Raw genomic sequence first — 17255 nt, 5'->3', positions numbered from 1 at the left:
TATGGGATGCCAGCATCACAGGTGGCAGCTTCACTCATTACACCACAGCGCAGGCCCCTATAAAGAATATTTTCGACAGTAAAAGTATTTTTAAGTGAGTGGCCTGTTGTCTGTTTACTGTTTCACAGCCCTTGTTACCAAGACATCAAGTTAGTCAGGTGTCAGTTTTCCAGGTTGGTTTGGCAAGCCTAAAGCAAGATGAAAACTTACTCACTTCACCACCAAAAGAAAAAACGTATGGAAAAGCCATATTTTCAGAAAAGTAGATGAATGCAGATTGCTGAAAAAAAAAATGGAAGGTGCAATGGCACCTGAACATGGCCAGCATTGTCCTGGACTCAAGCTGTGTGGTGGCTCATAACCCCACCAGGTGTGCGGGTGCAGACTCCCAGCTAGGCAAGCTTGCCAGTTGGTGCACTGGCAACCCATGGTATCATGGTAGAAGGCTGCATGGCAAAGGCTTCATGGGTTTCTGTACATATTGCAGAGAACTGGTGGCCCATGGTGGACAGCGGGGCAGGTATCCATGCTCTCTCTGCACAAAGAGGTGTTATCTCTAATATCTTAATTCCCAATGCACACTCAGCCCAAAATACGCCTCCCACCTCCGCCACCATCCACTCTAATGAAAAACTCTCCACTTGTTGCAGGTCTAGAAGTAGTTATTGAGCACTGAGATGCCAGAGTGCCAGGCCAGGTGCTAGGGATTAGAAACAGACACTACTGAACCCTCAAATAAACCTGAAAAGAGGTAATTATCATCACCCGCATCCTATCAGGTGCTCTGGGGAATCCTGTAAAAATGGGGTTAAGAGAAATTATTCCCAGGGGACTTAGAGGAGTTCAGCAACTTGCCCCAAGCGCGGCAGCCGTGGTGGAGCTGAGATACAAGGTCATGACTGTCTGCCAGCAAAGTCTATGCTGTGCATGCTACTTACACTGCAGCCCAGTGGACAAGCTGTGCTCTCCTGGGGACTGACAGCCCTGGGTTCAAGGACTAGCTCAAGAACTTTTGACACTTTCGATATTCAAACATTTTAGCTATCAAGGATAATGAAGATGATGGTGACACTACTACTTACCTCACAGGGCTATGGCTGTGAAAGAATTTTGGATAATGCTTTGTCACATAGTTACATCCTGATTTGTGGTTGTTATGCCCCACTCCTACTTCTAAGCCTTACTAGAGGTCTAACAAGTCACATTTCTTCCATAATTTTCTCACCCTGATATCTGCCTTCTAGGAACTTCTGTTGCACTTACCAGACCTCTTAAACTCGATTATTCTCTTATTTTGTTCACAAGTTTTCAAACTGTTGTATACTGGTTTCTCAAGTGGGTTTGATTTTAATTTTTCTCTGAATACATTTTTTTCCAGAACTTACAGGCACCATCTAAAGCCATCATAGGTTTACAAGGTTCAGTTGTAGCTGTACCTGTCTTCAAGGACATCCCTGTTGTCTGTTCGCAACGCTGGGGTCTACCTGTTTAGTATCATCTCTCCCGCTCGCCCTAATGCACAGCTGTAGTTGGTCTTACAAGAAGGAAGTCGCAGGACTCCTATAGGTTCTGCTGACCACGTGTCAGTGGGAACAGGAATGCAGACACTGGCCACAGGCCCTTCTAGGGAGACTTAGGTCCCTGACATGGTTTGCAACGGGACTTCTTAGAGGTGAGGGAAGGTTTGGAAAAGGCAGGTAGCTTGCCTACCAGACTGCTGTTTGAGAAAAATGGGTCTCAGGCCTTCGTTCTTAGGGTACTGTTACGGGGATGCAAAAAAGCTTCTGACGAGAGTGCTTTCACTTTTGGAATTCAGAAAGGTAAATTTCCCAAGGACTATAAAACGATGCTTGTCTCCTGGATTGATATTTTTCTCTGGAAATAAATGTCTCTTTGCATTATTTAAATAGCACATAATTAAGTACTAAGGGCCCTTGTACCCAAGCACAGTGAGGGATGGAGGCCTAGAGGGCTGGGACAAGCCTTGCCTCCGAGAGCCGGAGAGAGGGAAAACAATGGAGAGGAAGGGACACCCAGAGACCCCGGTGGGAGGAAGGGAGAGGTGGTGTTTAACATTCAGAATTTGTCCACAGCTGATAATTTATTGGAACTCATCTGTAACAAGGCCTGGCACTGATTTATAAGTTGATTTGAAAAATAAATAAAAGTGATAGAAACCTGCATTTGGCTTTAATGATAGACTGTTGCAGCGTGAAAAGTAAGGATATGAAACATTGCAAGGAAATTGGATATTATGCCCTGAAGACAATCGCAGCTACCAGCCCATTAATTGTTAGATATTTATTATTAAAAATTTCTTTTCATGAGTGACTGCAGAATATTTGTGCTACTCAAGCTGTTGAGTTCTGACATGAATGAAGTGTGGGGAGCTCATTTGTTTCTGTGTGTGTTTGTGTGTGTGTGTAAAACTGACAAGGCAGCTGCCCCCAGATAGGTGATAGATCTTTTTTCCCAGCAAAAACACATCAAGGAACTGCCTCTTAGAACAGAGCAAGAAGAGATAGTGGAACTGTTGTCATTGCTGAGGTCGTCAGTCTTACTGTTGATTATTATCATCATCATGATTATTTTTAACCCAGGTATGAGTTTGATGATAAACACAAGTCACATGTTTCTCTATCAGAGAGCACACTCTGAAAATGTGGAGCTGCTGTGTGGCACAGCAGGGTAAGTTGCCACCTGCAACACCATGGGTGCCATTGAGTCCTGGCTACTCCACTTCCCACCCAGCTCTCTGCTAATGCACTTGGGAAAGCAGAGAAAGATGGCCCAAGTCCTTGGGCCCGGCATCCACATGGGAGACCTGGGTAGAATTCCTGGCTCCTGGCTTCCACCTGGCCCCGCCCCAGCTCTAGTGGCCATTTGGGGAGTGAACCAGCAGCTGGGAGATCTGTCTCTCTCTGCCTCTCCTTTCCTCTCTCTCTGTTACTCTGCCTTTCAAGAAAATATATACATCTTTAAAAAAAAAAAGAAAGAGAAATCACTGACAAGAGTACCCCAGAGGGACCCAACTTAGGAATAGGAGGAAGCTTCAAAATGTTCACGAAAAATGTGTGTTAGCTTTTACTTCCATTTTCCTTTGAAATTTGTGAAGTACTCTTTTGAATTAAAAGCATTTTTGTCTTCTCACTAGCATTTAATTTATGAAGACTGTTCTTCTTTGGGGTGGTGTGTTGGGGGGTGTCTGGGAAGACAACACACTGTGGGGGTACCAAGAACAAAGGGTGTGCCCCTCCAACCTACAGCACATCTAAACTGCTGTTTCATTTTTTAAAGGGTAATACATTTGTTTTCTCACTGAGACAAAAAAGTGAGTCTTAAACTGAATATTACTCATCATGATAGACTAATATTAGGTTTTCATTCCTTTTTTATTCATATTTAAACATTTATTTGTGGCTCCCTTATTTGTTAGATATTTTGAGGAAGAGGCCATATTTGGGCAGATTTCCATTATTTTAAATGGGTAATTAGCTGGCTTAGATACATATTATTTTGAAATCAGAAGGTACCATATAGCCAGTCTGCATTCATAATTAACTCTTAGGGCTATTTTCAGTTTAACTTCTCTACTGTGCAATGAGGAAGCTCATGCAGAAATAACTTACAGTGAAGTGGCTTGGCATAGGGAAGATGATCATTTATGCAAATAGTGTACTTTTAAAAATTTATTTATTTATTTGAAAGAGTTACACAGTGAGAGGAGAGGGAGGGAGGGAGAGAAAGAGAGAGAGAGAGGGAGGTCTTCCATCCGATGGTTCACTCCCCAGTTGGCCGCAATGGCCAGGACTGGGCTGATCCAAAGCCAGGAGCCAGGAGCTTCTTCCAGGTCTCCCACATGGGCACAGGGGCCCAAGGACTTGGGCCATCTTCTACTGCTTTCCCAGACCACAGCAGAGAGCTGGATTGGAAGTGGAGCAGCTGGGTCTTGAGTGGGTGCCCAAATGGGATGCTGGTGCTTCAGGCCAGGGCGTTAACCTGCTGCGCCACAGTGCTGGCCCTGCAAATAGTGTATTTTTAAAAACAGCTATGGTGAGTTGCTGTGCCAATACATTTTACTTGATATTTAATGGGATACGTGTTCAAAAAATATAGTTTAGGTGGTCAAGGTGTTTTGACATCTAGCTTTGCCACCAAGTCATTCACAAACGCCGTTTTGCATACTCCATGCTGCTGATGGCTTTTATCTTAATGTGCCCAATTCTGGGGAAAATCACCAAGGACCTAAGAAAAGGAACACTCTCAAAATTTGGCTGCATTATGAACTTCCCCAGGGTGGACACTATGTGTTGCCATCCTTGTAGCTTCTGAGCCCAGCCTGGTACCTGTCACATAGTGCACCCCCAGGTATCAAGACCCAAGCCAAGGTATGTTCAAGTGGAAACACTTCTGGTCCCCCCACACCAAAATAAAACACAAATTAAGTGCTGATGGGATTTTAAAACAAGTGCTTTGTGTATCTCTGAGTTGGGTCCCCCTAAAGTGCTATTGTCAGGGCCTTCTGAATGGTGTTTTCAGACGGACAAATAAGTAACTTGTGGTTACATCCTGGTTTACAGCTGGGTTTACAGGAGGAAGAGGAGGACGGCTTCCGAAGTGACAGGTATTCCAGCATTCCCTGCTCTGTTCTGACCTGGCGAGTGATTAGTTTACTCACCTTAAAGGCATTTTTTTTATATTTATATTTTATTTTATTAATGAACATAAATTTCCAAAGTACAGCTTATGGATTACAATAGCCCCCCCCCCCAATAACTTCCCTCCCACCCACAACACTCCCCTCTCCCACTCCCTCTCCCCTTCCATTCACATCAAGATTAATTTTCAATTATCTTTATATACAGAAGATCAATTTAGCATATATTAAGTAAAGATTTCAAGTTTGCACCCACACAGAAACACAAAGTGTAAAATACTATTTGAGTACTCGTTATAGCATTAATTAAACACCTAAGAGTAATTGTGTATTAATTACAGAGTTCAACCAATAGTTTTAAGTAGAACATAAAAAATACTAAAAGGGTAAAGTATTAAGTTCTTTTTTTCTCTTTTTTTGTTTGTTATATAGTTGTTAATTTTTTATTTAATAAATGTGAATTTACAAAGTGCAACTTTTGTATTGTTGTGGTCCCCCCCAACCTCCCTCCCGCCCGTGGCCCTCCTCTCTCCCACTCCCTCTCCCATCCCGCCCTTCATCGAGTTTCATTTTCAATTACCTTCATATACTGAAGATCAACTTAGTATATACTAAGCAAGGATTTCAACATGCTGCACTCACACAACCACACAAGGTATAGGGTATTGTTCGACTAGTAGTGTTGTTTTTAAGTTTCATAGTAGAACACATTAAGGACAGAGATCCTACGTGGGGAGCATGTACCCAGTGACTCCCGTTGTTGATTTAACAATTGGTACTCTTATTTATGATGTCAGCAATCCCCTGAGACTCTTGCTATGAGCTGTCTAGGCTATGGAAGCCCCTTGAGTTCACCAGCTCTGAACTTGTTTAGTCAAGGCCGTATCACAGTGGAGGTTCCTTCCTCCCTTCAGAGAAAGGCGTAAAGGCATTATTTTTAAGAATCTTTGAAAATCAGTTAAGTCCCTCCCTTCTCCTCCCCAGGGAGAAGGGTATTTCATATATGATTGACAGCAGGCTTGCATCCTGAGTGGATAACATCATCAAGATCCCAGTTTCCTAAGAGCTCTGCCAACTCTTCTGCCCTTCCAATTACGTTGAGCTCCGTGCTGCATTCTCACCTCTTCCTTCTCACCAATTTCCCCACTGCCATTTCTTTAAGACTGTGTGGCTATTCTGAACTCCAATCCCTTCTGCCCCCAGCTTTTTAAATATTGCCTTACTGTTCATCACTCCCTCCTATCTCAGAGGATAGTGCTGTCCAACGTCCACTCACCACCATTGGTGTTGAGCTTGTCCCCACTTTCTCCATCCTTTGTCTCATCTCTCTCGCTTCTTCAAATTCCTTCTTCCCATTAACAGTGTTCCAATTTCCCTTCATACTTCTAGTCAACTCTGGCATCTCCACAGTTGAAAACTCTGTATTTAAACTTAGCTTCTCCTTCAAGCTACCATTGCTATTTGTCTACTTCTTGAAAAAATAGTCAAGAAATAAAAGAAAAAGAAAAATAGTCCTTGCTTTTTGCTTCTTCCTCTTCTTCATTTCTTAGTTGTCTTTAAATCTGGTTCACCTCTGTTTCTCTCTCTCTCTCTCTCTCTCTCTCTCACACACACACACACATACGAAATCATCAAATCTTACAGGTTTTCATATCTATCTCTTAAATATTTTTCTGACCAACCAAAAATACCTGGTTTTCCTTGCATCCTTCTATTTCTTCATTTTCGGCTGAACTCCCCAAGCACTGGTAGGACTCAAAGCTTTGCACTAAGATGTCCCTATCCCATTCCTTGATTGTTGCCTCTAGGTAGGTGGTCTCCAAATTTTCATTTCTAGGTTCAGAAGCTCAATCTTGTCAAAAGCTGGATCAGTTGTCACCTTGTTCCCCAGCCAAGCCATCTCTTCTCCATTTTTGTTGTTTATGGCACAAGCAGACTAGAACTCTTAGAAGGGCATATCCCAATGCTATGTTGGTCAGTGTCCTCTACCACAAACCCCTGGCTTACAGTGTGGAGCTGGCCAGACTGTGGTCAGGTAAGGAAATGCTGTGTTAGAGCTAGACAGGGTTTTAGTGTATTTGTGTGTTAATACCATGATTCTCAGAACTTTTAATAAATGAACAGGCATTGCAAATCTCTCAGGAGGGTCTATAGTATCTAACGGTTTCCAAATTTAATTGATCCTGGATCCGTCTTGACTCCTTTCACATCCCTTTTTCTGTGCCCTCGTCTGAGGATAACTAGAAAGCAGTTTTACAATTACTTATAAGGATATTTCTAATATATTCATTTCCCAGGTTAATTCTAACCATGCGTTGTTAATGTTCCTTAACATCTTTGGAAGCAATTTTCCCCGGCGTCAGTTTCTTAATTGAAATCTCTTGATAAGTGTGGCCAGGTGGTACTTCATTCATGCCTCTGAAATGCAAGGCCTGAACATGAACTCAGACTGAATGCAGGCCTGGAAACTGGACCATTCAGCCTCCATCCTTTCTTTTTATTATCACTCTTGCTCAGAACTTTCTAATCGCATGCTGAGTGCTTTCAACACCTCTTCTTCGCATGCATCCTGCATAAGCCCCCATTGCAGCCCCCACAAGTACTACTTCCATCAAATTACACCATGGGCCAGAAACCTCAGTGGTTCTCTTCTTTGTACAAGGTAATTTTCAGCTTATTTACCTGCAAATCTGGGTGCTTCTGATAAATTTCCAATGTAATTTCATTAAACTCCTTATAATAATATTTTAGAAGGAAAGGTTTCCATTGCATTTAATACAGAAATCACAAACATGAATGCACCTCTCATGAAAACATATTATGAAACTAATCACACTTATTTGTTTCCGAATTGTCTTTTTCTTGGAAATTTATGACTGCTTGTATTTTTATTTTAGTTAAGGATTTAATGGGAGAGAAACTTTAATGGAGACAGTCGCACCAAATTCATTAACTTTTAAAATGTAAAGTGGAAAAATTTCACTACTGCATGATGTTTGCAAGAGGATACTTAATCTGACCTATGATCCATGACAATACCACAGCCCCAAGTCTGATCTTGTAGTCTTGTTCTCAACCACAGTCTTCCACTGCTCTGATCTACCTGTCCTTTGTACCCTTGCTATTCGGAGTTGGGTCACAGACCAGCAGCAGCAATGCCATTTAAAGAGCTTAATAAAAATGCTGATTCTCAGGCCCACCTCCAAACCAACTGTACAAGTCTCTGCGTTTGAGCAAGATGCCCAAATGATCAGTACATATACTAGTTCTGTAGAACAAACTTGTGGTGAGAGGGAATCCAGTCAAATCTCAGCATTTTTATGTCTTTCCTGCAAGATTTTATTGAGGAGTAAATAAAATAGTAACTTCTGGTACCTGTGAAGCATAACACTAATTTGAGCTTTGTTATGTAGGTTTTCTCAGTGTCTGAACACACTCACGCACCCTCCTGCCTTTATGCCCTTCCCCTGCCTGGAATATCTTCCATCCGCTCCCTCTAAGTGTTCAAAGTACACCTCTCTGTTTGGGGTGGAACTGCGTTCTTTCAAAACATGCTGAAGTCCTACTCCCTAGCATCGCAGAATGTCACTCTATTTGGAGATAGGGTCCCTGAAGATACAATTAAGGGTAGTGAGGGTATTAGAGTGGGCCCTGAGCCAGTGCTACTACTAGCGGCCTTATGAGAAGAGGTGACTAGGACAGACATAACACAGAGCAAGACCATGTAAAGACACAAGGAGATAAGGCCATCTACAGCCAAGGAGAGGCATCAGAGAGAATCCTCTCTGCTGACACTTGACTTGAAGCTTGATCTTGGACTTGGACTTGGACTGCTGTTTAAGCCTGCCAGTCCATGGCGCTTTGTTAAGGCAGCCCCAGTAGACCAATATATTGTCTTTCCTAGTTTCAGCTCAAAATGTTCTGTCCTCCAGCCTCCTGATTTGCACTCTGCGCCCCCCGCCCCCCGCCCTACCACCACCTGCTCAGCACAACCACAGCAGGTGGATTTTTAATTAACTGGACACCTGTGCATGCAGTATGTCTTCAAATATGGAACGTGATTCTGGAGACTGGGAAAATGCTATTTCAAACCCACTCAATTGGCTGTGTATATCAGGTAACTGATACATATTTGCTGACTGGATGAAAGAATACAATCTAAGACTTTAAATTCCCGAAGATGTTAGCAAACCTAAGATTAATTGTTTGGTCTCTGGATAAGCAGAACGGATCTTGCATGCAGCCTGAATTAAGCACAAACTGGTGCTATTCTTTCTTTTATATTTTTAAAGAAAAGATCTTTTTATTTATTTAAAAGGCAGAGTTAGAGAGAGGGAGAGACAGAGTCATCTTCCATCTGCTGATTTACTCCCCAAATACCTTCAGTGGCCAGGGCCAAAGCCAGGAGCTTCGTCAAGGTCTTCCATATGGGTGCAGGAGCCCAAGCCCTTGAGGCAACCTCTGCTGCTCCTCAGGAACGTAAGTGGGTAGCTGGCTTGGGACTGGAGCAGCCAGGACACGAACTGGTGCCCATCTGGGATGCTAACGTTACATGCTAAGCTACAGTGCTGGCCCTGGTGCTATTCTTATAAAGTAGTACAGGTAAGTTATGAAAATTGAGTTTGGGGTAGTCCAAACTGTGAGGACAAATTAATCTCATTGCTTTGCCTTTGAACATTTCTAACTTCCCATTGTATTTGTTCTCCCAGTCCCACTCCACCCACAATAATGGGGGGTAAGCAGAGATATTACTGTTCCCATTTGAAAGTTGAAAACACTAAGGTTCAGAAAGGTCAAGATGACGATGACTACACTTAACAGTGGACTGCATTCTTGAAAATTGTTTAGAGAGTAGATGTTCAGTGTTCTTACAACAAAGAAAAAGTATTCATGTGTGAGGTAATGCATATGTTAATTATCTCAATTTAGCCATTCCACAAAGTATACATATTTCAAAAACACATTATACATATGAAATGTATGCAATTTCTGTTTGCCAATTTTTTTAAAGGTGAAGTGGCTTAGCGAAGAGCCCTAGCTTTTAATGAGCGACCTAGCGTGGTAAATGGAGACTCCTGGCACTTTGACAAAGGAGCCTTCCTGTGACAGTGTTATCAATGAGTGGTCTTCGTAGGAGAGAAAAGAAAGGGCTCCCTTTTAACCCACCTCCCTAATTCTAAGAAAAAAATAAAATAAAACCATGGCCTGCATAGGAAGAAGCCCTTATTTTTCACCTCTCTCTGCTGCAACTTCTTAGATTTGAAACTCCAAATTGAAAGCAATCTTCACAGAATTTCTCTGGGGAGAAATGACCTACTTCAGCTTCTATTCGTCCCTGTAGTTGCTCTGAGCCTTGGGAATCACCTTGTCCATGTATTTTCATTCAGAGTGAATGCTTTAATATATTTCTTTAATCATCTGTTGCATCAGGAATATTGTTTCATGCATATTAAAGACATGGGCATGTAATAGACCAGTGTTCTGACTAATAAATGCACTCAATGCATGTCACTAGTCTTATTGCTTTTCTTGGCTTCAGGATAGATGTGTCTTATTTGGCAAATAATAAAAATAATAATGACAGTGAGGATGATGATGACAATGATGATGGCGTTTGCACTTCCATTAAATAAAGGAAACTATTTTATTTAAAAATAGTACCATAGCCTTGTACAGATGATTATTATTTTGAAGGAGTCAATCCTGTACCCTATTTTCAAAGTGTTTTATTCCCTTATCTGGCAAATCAATGAGTGCTAAAAACTTTATGCCAAGCATGAGGTTGTACAAAAGTTTAAAGGTGCAGTTCCACTTAGAAGGTCTCCTAGTTTGAGTTAGGTATGTTACACTTTCACAAAATAAATAGCTAGAGATACAAAAGACAGAAGAGAAAGGGACTCAGAGAGGGATGGAGTTGGACTGATCCCCTGGTAATCAAGAGAGATGGGTAGGGAAAGGGATTTTGGATAATGGCGAAGAACATAAGCAAGGGTGCAACGTTGTGTATGAGTTCAATAAATATTCACTGTTTCACTCACTGTTCTAGGTGATGGAGCCAAAAAGACAAAAGATATGGTCCCTGTTATAGAGAAGACTAGGTAGTAGACTGTCGTACACAGTGGGATAAATGCCATGTTAGAATTAACCATGAGATAACTGACCTCAGAGGGGGCCAAAAGGGGTGGCAGAGGAGAAACAGTGAGACAAAGACAAGTTTTCTAGAGTTGTTCACGCTTAGAGGAATCTCAAGGCAAGAGGAATTATGAGCCAAGAAGAATTAGCCAGAGGTAAGAGAAGGGGAGGAACATTCCAGGCAGATAGAATCACTTGGTGAGAGGCTAAGCAGGAAGAGACAAGAAGGAAGCTCTTCAAATGGCTCAGTGTGGCTGGAGCAAGGCTTATGCACCAGGCAGCAGCGAGGCAGACCTGGCTGGGCAGAGAGGCTGAGACCATACTAAAGAATCCTGACTTCACTGTGGAAGCGGCAGGAACCAAATCCCACCGTGTTAGCTGAACAACAAAATGAGAGCAGCTCTGGCTAGAGCACAGCCTCCCATAAAGGTAAAACGTGAAAAAAAAGGAAAGGGAAGGGAAGCTTCCATTTCCACAAGGAGTTTGCGATTCACGTGAAAGGTAATGTAGTCAGCAGGGTCAGGTCCTTATCCTGGCATTCAGTTTTGTGAGACCCATTTGACCTGCGTATCATGTGCATAATAATATGTTGTCAAAATAATCCGACCAGGCTGTGTGAATGGGGGTGCTTAAAGTCATGCTCTCCAATTAAGAAACATCAATAATGATGACAAGCAGAAAATGAATGAGATGTCTTTAATAATCTCAAGTAATGCCCATCTTTCTCAAATAATCAGTCTTGTTCTAATTTCTGGTTCATTTAAATTCTTGTACTAAATAAAATGTGCTCAAGTGAACCTGAGCATCATAACTGGTGTGTTTCCCCGTATTTATTCTTTTTATTTTAGGATTTATTTATTTATCTCTAAGGTGGAGTTACAGAGAGGGACAGACAGAGAGAGAAGTCCTGCATTTGCTGATTGACTCCCCAAATGGTCCCAACAGCCAGGGCTGGGCCAGACTGAAGCCAGGAGCCAGGAGCTTTATCCCAGTCTCCCACATGGATGCAGGAGCCCAGGACTTGGACCATCCTCCTCTGCTTTCTCAGGTGCACCATCAGGGAGCTGGAGCAAGTGGAGCCGCCTGGACTCAAATTGGTGCCCATATGGGATGCCAGTGCTACGAGTGATGACTTAACTTGCTATACCATAGCGTCGTCACCACCCTCACCTATTTATTCTTAAATCTCTATTAATAAGTTCAATAAGCTTGGGAGTCACTTTACCCAGGCAATATATTAGAACTGTGAAAAGTCCATGGGCACCATCTTCCTTCCTGGGTTCCAATCAATTAAGAGTATTTGAGTAACAATAATAATGGACAATGGAAATGCACAAAAGAGCAGGGGTGGAGTAAGTTCACACAGTCTTGGCATTCAGTTTACCAGCCTGTAAATGACCCGAAAGCTTTCCCACACAAATCACCCAGAGGTGGACAATGCAAATAATATTTAACTCTCCATATTACTCTGGAATGTATTGGTAAAATGGAACAATCTGTTATTTAGAGATTTTATATATTCCAGGGTATGTAAGTTAACTGTTACCAGTCACAATTTTCTAATATCTTAGAAGTGAGGTTTGCATATGATGAAATATGAGACAATAGGAGCTGGTATTGTGGCACAGTGGATTAAGCTGCCAGCATCCTGTATGGGTACCGGTTCAATTCCTGGCTGTACCACTTCCAATTTGGCTCCCTGGTAATGCACCTGGGAAAAGCAGTGGAAGATGGCCCAACTTCTTGGGCCCCTACACCCACATGGGAGACCCAGATAAATTTCCTGGCTCTTGGCTTTGGCCTGGCTCAGCCTCAGCCATTGCGGCCATTTGGGGAGTGAAATAGTGGATGGAAGATCTCTCTCTCTCCTTCTGTCTCTGTAACTCTGCCTTTCAAATAAAAAAATATGTAAATCTTCGGTTAAGATGAGACAATAAACTTTCTTTAACAGAAAAAAATTCATTTTTAGGAAATCCTAAAAATCAGATAAGATTAAAAGTAATCTGCCATTGAGTATTTATAATGTAAAGTTTATATAATGGAAGAATAGGACTTTATAAGAACACAGTACTTTTGAAATTAAGAAAAATAGACAAAGATTCACAATACTTGAAATCGCCAAAGAAGTGTTAGAAAAAAATAATATGAAAGGTGACCAAATGGGGAAATGTTAGCAAATGGTGCATCTGAAATAAATGCGATACATAAATATTTGCAAATTGTTCAAGATTGTTTTAAGAAATCTGCCAAAAACGTTTTATGATAGAAGGAGCCACTTTTATGTATTATACCCCAGCAATATTTAAAGAGGCTGACACAGGGGAGTGAAAACGAACTTTGAAAAATATTGGGGCCAGCTCTGTGGCAGATTAGGTTAATCCTCTGCCTGCAGTGCCGGCATCCCATATGGGTGCCGGTTCGAGTCTCCGCTGCTCCACTTTTGATCCAGCTCTCTGCTGTGGCCTGGGAAAGCAGAAGAGGATGGCCCAAGTCCTTGGGCCCCTGCACCCACATGGGAGACCTGGAGGAAGCTCCTGGCTCCTGGCTTTGGATCGGCGCAGTTCTGGCCGTTGCGGCCATTTGGAGAGTGAACCAGCGGAGGGAAGACCTTTCTGTCTCTTCCTCTCACTGTCTGTAACTCTATCTCTCAAATATATAAATAAAAATCTTTAAAAAAAAAAGAAAAGAAAAATATTTACTGGCATACGTGTTTGGCACTGTGGCTAAGAGGCTGCTTGGAATACCCACATCCCGTATCAGACTGCGGCTGTGAGTCCTGGCTCTTCTCGGATTCCAGCTTCCTGCTAATATGCACCTGAGAGGCAGCAGGTGATGGTTTGATGGCTTGGGTCCTGCCACCCACATGGAAGATTCAGACTGAGCTCCTGCCTGACCCAGCCTCAGCTGTTGTGGACATTTGGGGAGTGAGTCAGTGGATGGAAGATGTCTGTCTATCTCTGTCTTTCAAATAAAATGAAAATAAATAAATTTAAAAATATACATTGCAGGCCAGCGCCGCGGCTCACTAGGCTAATCCTCCACCTTGCGGCGCCAGCACACCGGGTTCTAGTCCTGGTCGGGGCGCCGGATTCTGTCCCGGTTGCCCCTCTTCCAGGCCAGCTCTCTGCTGTGGCCCGGGAAGGCAGTGGAGGATGGTCCAAGTGCTTGGGCCCTGCACCCCATGGGAGACCAGGAGAAGCACCTGGCTCCTGCCTTCGGATCAGCGCAGTGTGCCGGCCGCAGCGCGCCGGCCACTGGAGGGTGAACCAGCAGCAAAAGGAAGACCTTTCTCTCTGTCTCTCTCGCTCACTGTCCACTCTGCCTGTCAAAAAATAATATATATATATATGCACATATACATTGCACTAAGTTCTGCAGGTGTGCTTGCTATCTCTTTCATTCGAGGTGCCACGCATAGTTCAGAAAACACTTTTGTATCTCACAACACGCTACACAGTCTTGCTCGTTAGATCCGTTTTCCGGGCTCCTGCAATGGCAGATCACATTCTTGGAGGCTTAACCAACACACATCCATTTTCTCTTGAATTCTTGAAGACGCAAGTCCAAGATCCAGGTGCTAGGGTTGGTTTCTGGGCCACCTTCTCACTGAGTCTCAGTTGGCTTCCTCTGTGTGCGCATGGCGGGAGGAGGAGATGGTTCTGGTGACTTTTTTTTTCTTTTCACCTAATTAATTTTTTTTAACTTTTATTTAATGAATATAAATTTCCAAAGTACATCTTATGGATTACAATGGCTTCCCCCCCCCCATAACTTCCCTCCCACCTGCAACCCTCCCCTTTCCCGCTCCCTCTCAAACAGTATTTTTCACTTTATGTTTCTATGTGGGTTCTGGTGACTTTATTTGCACTCTCCTTTCATCTTAGAGTGGGGTGGTGAGGAGAAAGGCTTCTAGTTCCCATTGTGGGAAAATTAGGCACAGGAGGCAATTCAAAGATGGTGGCTGAAGGGAAATTAGGCACACATGGCAATTCAAAGATGGTGCCCAAAGGAAGTAAGGTGGGTGGTGTCCAAAGTCATTTACCACCAAAGCTGATTGGCCACGCAGCATCAGGGGAGGTAACAACTGATGATGAGTGTACACACATATGGCTGGTCCTATAAAAAGTCGCCCTGTAAAATGACCTTTTAAGTAATTGGTTGGTCCTTAAGCCCTGCCCCAGTAATCATGTGGTCTTGTGCTTTAAAAGGCTTTGCCATGTGCCAATAAACGGAGTTCTTGCTTGCTTGACTTGACTCCCCGCTGCGTATGACTGTCTCCGGGGTCAGGAGGCTGGGGAACGGGCGAGCGGCGCGCTTACCATTCTTCGGACCCAGTCCATCCTCGTTCGGGTGGACTAAGACCCAGCACCCATCATTTACTTCCAGCTGATCATCTCTTCTTTTTGTTCACAAGAACACACTCTGTGGTCTCTGGAAACACCTTTCCTCCTCTTATAAGGACACAAGTCCTATTAGATGGCAAAGACAGGCTTAATCAAGGAAAGGACTACAGCCTCATTGATGTGGCCGTCAGCCGCAAGGTAAGAGCTGAGGAAACTCTGCTCAGCCCTGCTTCTTCCAGGAGAAAAAACCGGGTTGTTTCAAGAGCTCACTTTCATGATTTCTCTCTTGTCCAGAGCTTTCAGGCGAGAAAACAGAGTTTTACAGAAGAAAGTTCAGCTGGGAGTCGGAAGCCTACATACAGTGCTCAATAACTTAGAGAACGACCTGAGACTGTTTGCACGGCTCCCAGAGCCCTCAGTTTCGTCTCCTATAAAGTGAAGTAGAGAACACTGTGGTGCCCTATTCCGCACTGAGCAGTCAGTTTCTATAACTCGGAGATTTATTTCTAGAGAACGTGCGAGTGGACTTCAAAACACCGTGGAAGGATGTTATTCACAGATCAGTTTGTTTCCGTGCACAATGTTTTGGAAACCCTCGCACAGCTTTTCCGTGTGTGTTTCCCATGTGCTGCCTGATGAGCCCTCATGGATGCTGGTTCCCGTGGTTCTAGAGCAACTGCCATGTTACTCACCCTTCCTTCCACTCCTCAGTGCAGGCACCTCTGTAAGGCCAAGCCTTGTGCTCAACTTTGGTAAACTCAGAGGTACAGTCTGGAAACCGCTGTCATCTGAGGAGTAGCGAAGAAGAAAAACAGAATGAAACCCAAGTTAGGGGCCTCATTCCCGCTGTGCCGTGATGCAGCTGGCTAGTTTATTTAGAAGTAGTTTCATTTTAATTCCGTCAATATCATTCCCTTTAATGCTCATTTAAAAAAGGAGAGTCTAAATTTAAGCTCTGTGGGTCCATGGGATATTTTCTTTACTAGCTTTAGAGTTAACAGCAAATGCTGTTTCTTAGTGGATTAAACAATTCAAAAATGAATTTGGATGATGTTGTCACAGAATTACATGGTAGAAACATACCATGTCATGTATGTCATGATACGGCCATCGTGTGTACTTCAGGGAGGGGATTCCATATGCGGCAGCTGTTAATCAACCTGCAAGTCTTGCATAATCTCTTTCTCTAAGGGTCCCCCCCCTCCTCAGAAGTCCATAGCCCCCATCAGTCAATAGCATTAAGGAGCTGTCAGTTAGTGCAAGCTAGGTGATCTCTTAATCTGACCTAAGAGCTTCTTGGTTGGTTGGGCATCTGTGTGACTTCTGGGGCCTTGGAGACTTAGAAGGTAGGCCCTTCAGGGACAGTCTGTATTGAGAGTGAGCCGAGAAAGACAGTCTGCAGAAAAAAATGAGAAGAGAGGCGAGAAGCCGGCCTGTGGGCAGAAGGAACGTGAGCAACCGCCTGGGGTCCTCATGGCTTTCTTTGTCCTTCCAGATCCTGGAAGGTCAGTTTTCCATTCCCGCTGTAGGATTCCTCTAAGAGATACCACAATGCCCCTGCCCACCAAACTTACCCATCTTAAACACGACTTTAACTCAACAGTCCTCCCTCCCACCTTTTTTTTAAAGTTTTATTTATTTGAAAGGCAGAGTTACAGAGAGCGAGTCTCTCTCACGCACACACATAAAACTTCCATCCACTGGTTCACTCTCCAGATAATCACAATGGCTCGCACTGGGCCAGGCGGAAGCCAGGAGCCAAGAGCTTCTTCCAGGTCTCTCACCAGGATAGCAGGGGCCCAACCACCTGCGCCATCTGCTGCTGCTTTTCTCAGGCCATTAGCAGGGAGCTGGACCAGAAGTGGAGCGTCTGGGACACAAGCTGGTGCCTGTGCGGGATGCCAGCACTGCAGGCGGTGGCTTCACCCACTACACCATGACGCTGGCCCCTCACCAGTCCCTTCATTGCCATCCTTCATCTCGGCAGAGCACTCTAGAGTTCACCCAAATTTCATTACTTTTTCTCAATCAGCGATCCTCTTATTGCCCTCTCCTCAAAGTAACCCTACACGGTCCTTTCTAATAGTTAGCAGTATTTTCCTAATTGTGCTAAGCATGGCTAT

The 17255-nt window shown here is 43.6% G+C and overlaps 1 protein-coding gene across 3 annotated transcripts in view; it reads right to left on the bottom strand.

Moving 5' to 3' along the window:
• Positions 1–3373: 3373 nt before the first annotated feature.
• SLC35B3 (solute carrier family 35 member B3) overlaps positions 3374–17255 on the bottom strand; it is a 62876-nt gene continuing 48994 nt past the window's right edge. The window contains exons 12-13 of one of the 3 annotated variants that reach the window (XR_011388815.1): positions 15825–15920; positions 3374–14416 (exon numbers count right to left, since the gene is read on the bottom strand). The gene's annotated coding sequence lies outside the window, so the exon portion shown is untranslated. Of the gene's footprint in view, positions 15921–17255 lie in introns of all 3 variants that reach the window. The other 2 variants (XR_011388816.1, XR_011388814.1) reach the window with 2 other exon arrangements.

Source organism: Oryctolagus cuniculus, chromosome 5, assembly GCF_964237555.1.
Source record: "Oryctolagus cuniculus chromosome 5, mOryCun1.1, whole genome shotgun sequence".
Lineage (NCBI taxonomy): Eukaryota > Metazoa > Chordata > Mammalia > Lagomorpha > Leporidae > Oryctolagus > Oryctolagus cuniculus.
The sequence above is the reverse complement of the archived record's forward strand: the minus strand, read 5'-3'. Positions and strand labels throughout refer to the sequence as shown.